Source organism: Ranitomeya imitator, chromosome 2, assembly GCF_032444005.1.
Source record: "Ranitomeya imitator isolate aRanImi1 chromosome 2, aRanImi1.pri, whole genome shotgun sequence".
Taxonomy (NCBI): Eukaryota; Metazoa; Chordata; class Amphibia; order Anura; family Dendrobatidae; genus Ranitomeya; species Ranitomeya imitator.
In genome coordinates this window covers 628394644-628402952 of record NC_091283.1, presented here as the reverse complement: position 1 = coordinate 628402952, position 8309 = coordinate 628394644, and positions in this window count along the sequence as shown.

The following is an 8309-nucleotide window of genomic DNA, read 5'->3' as shown; positions in this document are numbered from 1 at the left end:
TTACAAAGCTTCTTCTCTCCTGTGCACTGTTAAACAAGCACAGCTCACAGATTACGCACCGATGCCATCCATGTACTGAACGTGCTTTTCACAGTTCCATAGACTTACCGTATTTTTTGCTTTATAAGATGCACCTGATTATAAGATGCACCCCCAAATTTGGTGAAGAAAAAGAGAAAAAAATAATTTATGTTAAATGGGGGTCTGTCTTATAATGCCAGTGTCCGTCTTACAAATCATATATATGTCCCTCATCCTGGTATCTATATATATATATATATATATATATATATATATATATATAGCCCCCGTCCTGGCACATGGCCCCCCCTGTGCTACTGGCACATTGCCCCCTTGTGCTGCTGGCACATTGCCCCCCTGTGTACCGGCACACTGCCCCCTGTGCTGCCGACACACTGCCCCCTTGTGCTGCTGGCACCTTCCCCCCATCCCATCCTGGATATGGCCCCCCTGGTCACTATATTACTATTATTATTTATTCATGAATACAAAACTCCCAAATACATATTGTGAGCGCACGGGGTCTGGCAGTAAATACGCCAAAAGACCCCGACCTCACCAAATCAGCTCAAAACAAACCATGCCAAAAGGAGAGCAATTCAGAGCAATGATTTATAAAACAAACTTTAATTGTCATAAATAATACAAAAACATATATCAAAATATTACACTATCTAATGACTAGAGCACAGGATGAATGTCCCAGGAATGCTGGAAAAGCGCCCATCCCCCCCGCTCCCCCAGATATAAATACCCTTGTAATGGTATGCATAAGAAAAAGCACCTACACTATCCAACCAAAGTCACCCCAAAGCAGTGGGACTCTATAGTAATGCCATTAAGTATGGTGGTGGAAAAAGGGTGCTAGCACTTACCACTACACAGAGGTAGGGGGGGGCGGTCAGGCGATGGACCATCGCCTGACCGCCCCCCCCTACCTCTGTGTAGTGGTAAGTGCTAGCACCCTTTTTCCACCACCATACTTAATGGCATTACTATAGAGTCCCACTGCTTTGGGGTGACTTTGGTTGGATAGTGTAGGTGCTTTTTCTTATGCATACCATTACAAGGGTATTTATATCTGGGGGAGCGGGGGGGATGGGCGCTTTTCCAGCATTCCTGGGACATTCATCCTGTGCTCTAGTCATTAGATAGTGTAATATTTTGATATATGTTTTTGTATTATTTATGACAATTAAAGTTTGTTTTATAAATCATTGCTCTGAATTGCTCTCCTTTTGGCATATTATTTATTCATATAGCACCATTAATTCCATGGTGCTGTACATGAGAAAGGGGTTACATACAGGGTTATAGATATCGTTTACAGTAAGCAGGTTTACATTGACAGACTGGTAAAGAGGGGAGAGGACCCTGTCCTTGCGGACTTACATTCTATGGGATGTCTATACATTCTATATGCCCTCTGCTAGCACGCACATGAACCCCCCCCCCGTCACTGTATGCCCCCTGCTGGCACGCACATGACCCCCCCCCCATCACTATATGCCCTCCTGCTGGCATGCACATGGCCCCCCGGTCACTATATGCCCCCTAATGGCACTCACATGATAAAATAACAAACACTTAACTCACCTTCCGATGATGGCTCCGTGTTCCCAGCTCCTCGGTTGCGCTTCCTGTTTCCCGGGCATCGGATCATGTGACCTGGGCACACAGTGATGACATCACTGTGATATGCCGATCACATGATCGGATGTCGGCACAGACACAGGAAGAGCCACGGGGGAACTTGGAGCATGGAGCCATCATCAGAAGGTGAGTTAAGTGTTTGTTATTTTATCATGTGCGTGCCAGCAGGGGGCATATACTGACCGGGAGGATAAGCACTTGACCTGGTGAGCAACGGGTTGTGGTGAGGGTCTCGCTCTCGCAAAGAAGTGGGATGTTTTTATGATCTTTCTACCACCACATCAATTAGATGCAGAATTAAGTTAAGTTTTCCTTACAGCAGATTCTCTGTCCAAGGAGGCCTCTGGCCGAGAGGGTGAACCTTTTTAAAGTGGGAGGCTTTGATCCAGGTGGGTTTACACTAAATCTACAAACTACTTTAGGCAGTAACTGCAGAAGTGCCTTGGGCTTTCCTAACTTATACTCATCCTGGAGACATACACATATACTCATGCAAATCACAAATTAATAGTTGTATAAAGTCAATCTATAACATTGCTTTTTAGCAAATATTTCGGAGGAACATTTACACATTTGCCGGAATTACATTTTTTACATTTTATGCAGCACTGACCATTGGTAGCTGTAGCTGAATTGAATCCAGGAACGTATGAATGATACTATATTAATTCAATCATCCCTCCTTTTTAGCTATGCATCATACCATGTGTCATAGCAGCCAGGTACGGGAACAGAGTAATAGGAGCCACTGAATCCCCATCAGCATGTCTCCTGTAGGTACTCTGAACCATTCTGAGGGGGAATACCACTCTCCTAATATCTGTGTTCAGCTACCAATGCAGATGATTGGACATGTGGGAGGACTTTAAGGTAGGAGGCTGTTATGGCTGGCAATCAGGCAACACAGCGTGCAGTAATCAGCGCACATACAGAGATCTGGCAATAACCAAAAACAATAGGACGAGCTCTGAGACGTGGAATCTCTGTAGACTGCAGTACCTGATCTATCCTCACACAACTATAAGCAGCAGTGGATTGCGCCTATCACTACCTATGCAACTCGGCACTGCCTGAGGAGCTGACTAGCCTGAAGATAGAAATACAAGCCTGACTTACCTCAGAGAAATACCCCAAAGGAATAGGCAGCCCCCCACATATAATGACTGTTAGCAAGATGAAAAGACAAACGTAGGAATGAAATAGATTCAGCAAAGTGAGGCGCGATATTCTAGACAGAGCGAGGATAGCAAAGAGAACTATGCAGTCTACAAAAAACCCTAAAACGAAAACCGAACTAACAGCACGGCGGTGCACCCCTTTGCTTCTCAGAGCTTCCAGCAAAAGTTAATAGCAAGCTGGACAGAAAAAACAGAAAACAAACTAGAAGCACTTATCTAGCAGAGCAGCAGGCCCAAGGAAAGATGCAGAAGCTCAGATCCAACACTGGAACATTGACAAGGAGCAAGGAAGACAGACTCAGGTGGAGCTAAATAGCAAGGCAGCCAACGAGCTCACCAAAACACCTGAGGGAGGAAGCCCAGAGACTGCAATACCACTTGTGACCACAGAAGTGAACTCAGCCACAGAATTCACAACAGTACCCCCCCCTTGAGGAGGGGTCACCGAACCCTCACCAGAACCCCCAGGCCGACCAGGATGAGCCACATGAAAGGCACGAACAAGATCTGGGGCATGGACATCAGAGGCAAAAACCCAGGAATTATCTTCCTGAGCATAACCCTTCCATTTGACCAGATACTGGAGTTTCCGTCTAGAGACACGAGAATCCAAAATCTTCTCCACAATATACTCCAATTCCCCCTCCACCAAAACAGGGGCAGGAGGCTCCACAGATGGAACCATAGGTGCCACGTATCTCCTCAACAACGACCTATGGAATACATTATGTATGGAAAAGGAGTCTGGGAGGATCAGATGAAAAGACACCGGATTGAGAATCTCAGAAATCCTATACGGACCAATAAAACGAGGTTTAAATTTAGGAGAGGAAACCTTCATAGGAATATGACGAGAAGATAACCAAACCAGATCCCCAACACGAAGTCGGGGTCCCACACGGCGTCTGCGATTAGCGAAAAGCTGAGCCTTCTCCTGGGACAAGGTCAAATTGTCCACTACCTGAGTCCAGATCTGCTGCAACCTGTCCACCACAGAATCCACACCAGGACAGTCCGAAGACTCAACCTGTCCTGAAGAGAAACGAGGATGGAACCCAGAATTGCAGAAAAATGGAGAGACCAAGGTAGCCGAGCTGGCCCGATTATTAAGGGCGAACTCAGCCAACGGCAAAAATGACACCCAATCATCCTGGTCAGCGGAAACAAAACATCTCAGATATGTTTCCAAGGTCTGATTGGTTCGTTCGGTCTGGCCATTAGTCTGAGGATGGAAGGCCGAGGAGAAAGATAGGTCAATGCCCATCCTACCACAAAAGGCTCGCCAGAACCTCGAGACAAACTGGGAACCTCTGTCAGAAACAATATTCTCAGGAATGCCATGTAAACGAACCACATGCTGGAAGAACAAAGGCACCAAATCAGAGGAGGAAGGCAATTTAACCAAGGGCACCAGATGGACCATTTTAGAAAAGCGATCACAGACCACCCAAATGACCGACATTTTTTGAGAAACGGGAAGGTCAGAAATGAAATCCATCGAAATATGTGTCCAAGGCCTCTTCGGGACCGGCAAGGGCAAAAGCAACCCACTGGCACGTGAACAGCAGGGCTTAGCCCTAGCACAAATTCCACAGGACTGCACAAAAGCACGCACATCCCGTGACAGAGATGGCCACCAGAAGGATCTAGCAACCAACTCCCTGGTACCAAAGATTCCTGGATGACCGGCCAGCACCGAACAATGAAGTTCAGAGATAACTTTACTAGTCCACCTATCAGGGACGAACAGTTTCTCGGCCGGACAACGATCAGGTTTATTAGCCTGAAATTTCTGCAACACTCTCCGCAAATCAGGGGAGATGGCAGACACAATGACTCCTTCCTTGAGGATACTCGCCGGCTCAGATAACCCCGGAGAGTCGGGCACAAAACTCCTAGACAGAGCATCCGCCTTCACATTTTTAGAGCCCGGAAGGTATGAAATCACAAAATCAAAACGAGCAAAAAATAACGACCAACGGGCCTGTCTAGGATTCAAGCGCTTGGCAGACTCAAGATAAGTAAGGTTCTTATGATCAGTCAAAACCACCACGCGATGCTTAGCACCCTCAAGCCAATGACGCCACTCCTCGAATGCCCACTTCATGGCCAGCAACTCTCGGTTGCCCACATCATAATTACGCTCAGCAGCAGAAAATTTCCTGGAAAAGAAAGCACATGGTTTGAACACTGAGCAACCAGAACCTCTCTGTGACAAAACCGCCCCTGCACCAATCTCAGAAGCATCAACCTCGACCTGGAACGGAAGAGAAACATCAGGTTGACACAACACAGGGGCACAGCAAAAACGACGCTTCAACTCCTGAAAAGCTTCCACGGCAGCAGAAGACCAATTAACCAAATCAGCACCCTTCTTGGTCAAATCGGTCAATGGTCTGGCAATGCTAGAAAAATTACAGATGAAGCGACGATAAAAATTAGCAAAGCCCAGGAATTTCTGCAGACTTTTTAGAGATGTCGGCTGAGTCCAATCCTGGATGGCCTGAACCTTAACCGGATCCATCTCGATAGTTGAAGGGGAAAAGATGAACCCCAAAAATGAAACTTTCTGCACACCGAAGAGACACTTTGATCCCTTCACGAACAAGGAATTAGCACGCAGTACCTGGAAAACCATTCTGACTTGCTTCACATGAGACTCCCAATCATCTGAGAAGATCAAAATGTCATCCAAGTAAACAATCAAGAATTTATCCAGATACTCACGGAAAATGTCATGCATAAAAGACTGAAAAACAGATGGAGCATTGGCAAGTCCGAACGGCATCACCAGATACTCAAAATGACCCTCGGGCGTATTAAATGCCGTTTTCCATTCATCTCCCTGCCTGATTCTCACCAGATTATACGCACCACGAAGATCAATCTTAGTAAACCAACTAGCCCCCTTAATCCGAGCAAACAAGTCAGAAATCAATGGCAAGGGATACTGAAACTTAACAGTGATCTTATTAAGAAGGCGGTAATCAATACACGGTCTTAGCGAACCATCCTTCTTGGCTACAAAAAAGAACCCTGCTCCCAATGGTGACGACGATGGGCGAATATGTCCCTTCTCCAGGGACTCCTTCACATAACTGCGCATAGCGGTGTGTTCAGGTACGGACAAATTAAATAAACGACCCTTAGGGAATTTACTACCAGGAATCAAATCGATAGCACAATCACAATTCCTATGCGGAGGTAGGGCATCAGACTTGGACTCTTCAAATACATCCTGAATGTCCGACAAGAACTCTGGGATGTCAGAAGGAATGGATGACGAAATAGACAAAAATGGAACATCACCATGTACTCCCTGACAACCCCAGCTGGTTACCGACATAGAGTTCCAATCCAATACTGGATTATGGGTTTGTAGCCATGGCAACCCCAACACGACCACATCATGCAAATTATGCAGTACCAGAAAGCGAATAACTTCCTGATGTGCAGGAGCCATGCACATGGTCAGCTGGGCCCAGTACTGAGGCTTATTCTTGGCCAAAGGTGTAGCATCAATTCCTCTCAACGGAATAGGACACCGCAAAGGCTCCAAGAAAAATCCACAACGTTTAGCATAATCCAAATCCATCAGATTCAGGGCAGCGCCTGAATCCACAAACGCCATGACAGAATACGATGACAAAGAGCACATTAAGGTAATGGACAAAAGGAATTTAGACTGTACAGTACCAATAACGGCAGAGCTATCGAACCGCCTAGTGCGTTTAGGACAATTAGAAATAGCATGAGTAGAATCACCACAAAAGAAACACAGTCTGTTCAGACGTCTGTGTTCTTGCCGTTCTACTTTAGTCATAGTCCTGTCGCACTGCATAGGCTCAGGTTTACTCTCAGACAATACCGCCAGATGGTGCACAGATTTACGCTCGCGCAAGCGACGACCGATCTGAATGGCCAAGGACATAGACTCATTCAAACCAGCAGGCATAGGAAATCCCACCATTACATCCTTAAGAGCTTCAGAGAGACCCTTTCTGAACAAAGCCGCTAGTGCAGATTCATTCCACTGAGTGAGTACTGACCACTTCCTAAATTTCTGACAATATACTTCTACATCATCCTGACCCTGGCATAAAGCCAGCAGATTTTTCTCAGCCTGATCCACTGAATTAGGCTCATCGTAAAGCAATCCCAGCGCCTGGAAAAATGCATCAACATTACTCAATGCAGAATCTCCTGGTGCAAGAGAAAACGCCCAGTCCTGTGGGTCGCCGCGCAAAAAAGAAATAATAATCAAAACCTGTTGAATAGGATTACCAGAAGAATGAGGTTTCAAGGCCAAAAATAGCTTACAATTATTTCTGAAGCTCAGGAACTTAGTTCTGTCACCAAAAAACAAATCAGGAATCGGAATTCTTGGTTCTAGCATCGATTTCTGATCAATAGTATCTTGAATCTTTTGTACATTTACAACGAGATTATCCATTGAGGAGCACAGAGCCTGAATATCCATGTCCACAGCTGTGTCCTGAAGCACTCTAATGTCTAGGGGGAAAAAAAGACTGAAGACAGAGCTAAGAAAAAAAAATGATGTCAGGATTTCTTTTTTCCCTCTATTGGGAATCATTGGTGTGGCTCCTTGTACTGTTATGGCTGGCAATCAGGCAACACAGCGTGCAGTAATCAGCGCACATACAGAGATCTGGCAATAACCAAAAACAATAGGACGAGCTCTGAGACGTGGAATCTCTGTAGACTGCAGTACCTGATCTATCCTCACACAACTATAAGCAGCAGTGGATTGCGCCTATCACTACCTATGCAACTCGGCACTGCCTGAGGAGCTGACTAGCCTGAAGATAGAAATACAAGCCTGACTTACCTCAGAGAAATACCCCAAAGGAATAGGCAGCCCCCCACATATAATGACTGTTAGCAAGATGAAAAGACAAACGTAGGAATGAAATAGATTCAGCAAAGTGAGGCCCGATATTCTAGACAGAGCGAGGATAGCAAAGAGAACTATGCAGTCTACAAACAACCCTAAAACGAAAACCACGCAAAGGGGCAAAAAGACCCACCGTGCCGAACTAACAGCACGGCGGTGCACCCCTTTGCTTCTCAGAGCTTCCAGCAAAAGTTAATAGCAAGCTGGACAGAAAAAACAGAAAACAAACTAGAAGCACTTATCTAGCAGAGCAGCAGGCCCAAGGAAAGATGCAGAAGCTCAGATCCAACACTGGAACATTGACAAGGAGCAAGGAAGACAGACTCAGGTGGAGCTAAATAGCAAGGCAGCCAACGAGCTCACCAAAACACCTGAGGGAGGAAGCCCAGAGACTGCAATACCACTTGTGACCACAGAAGTGAACTCAGCCACAGAATTCACAACAGGAGGCCTGCTGAGCTACATCTTCTACAGCAAGGAGCAGACAAAGCCTATGTTCCCATTGTTGAGTCCTTTTCCGTCCCTGGCTTCCTGGATGTAGG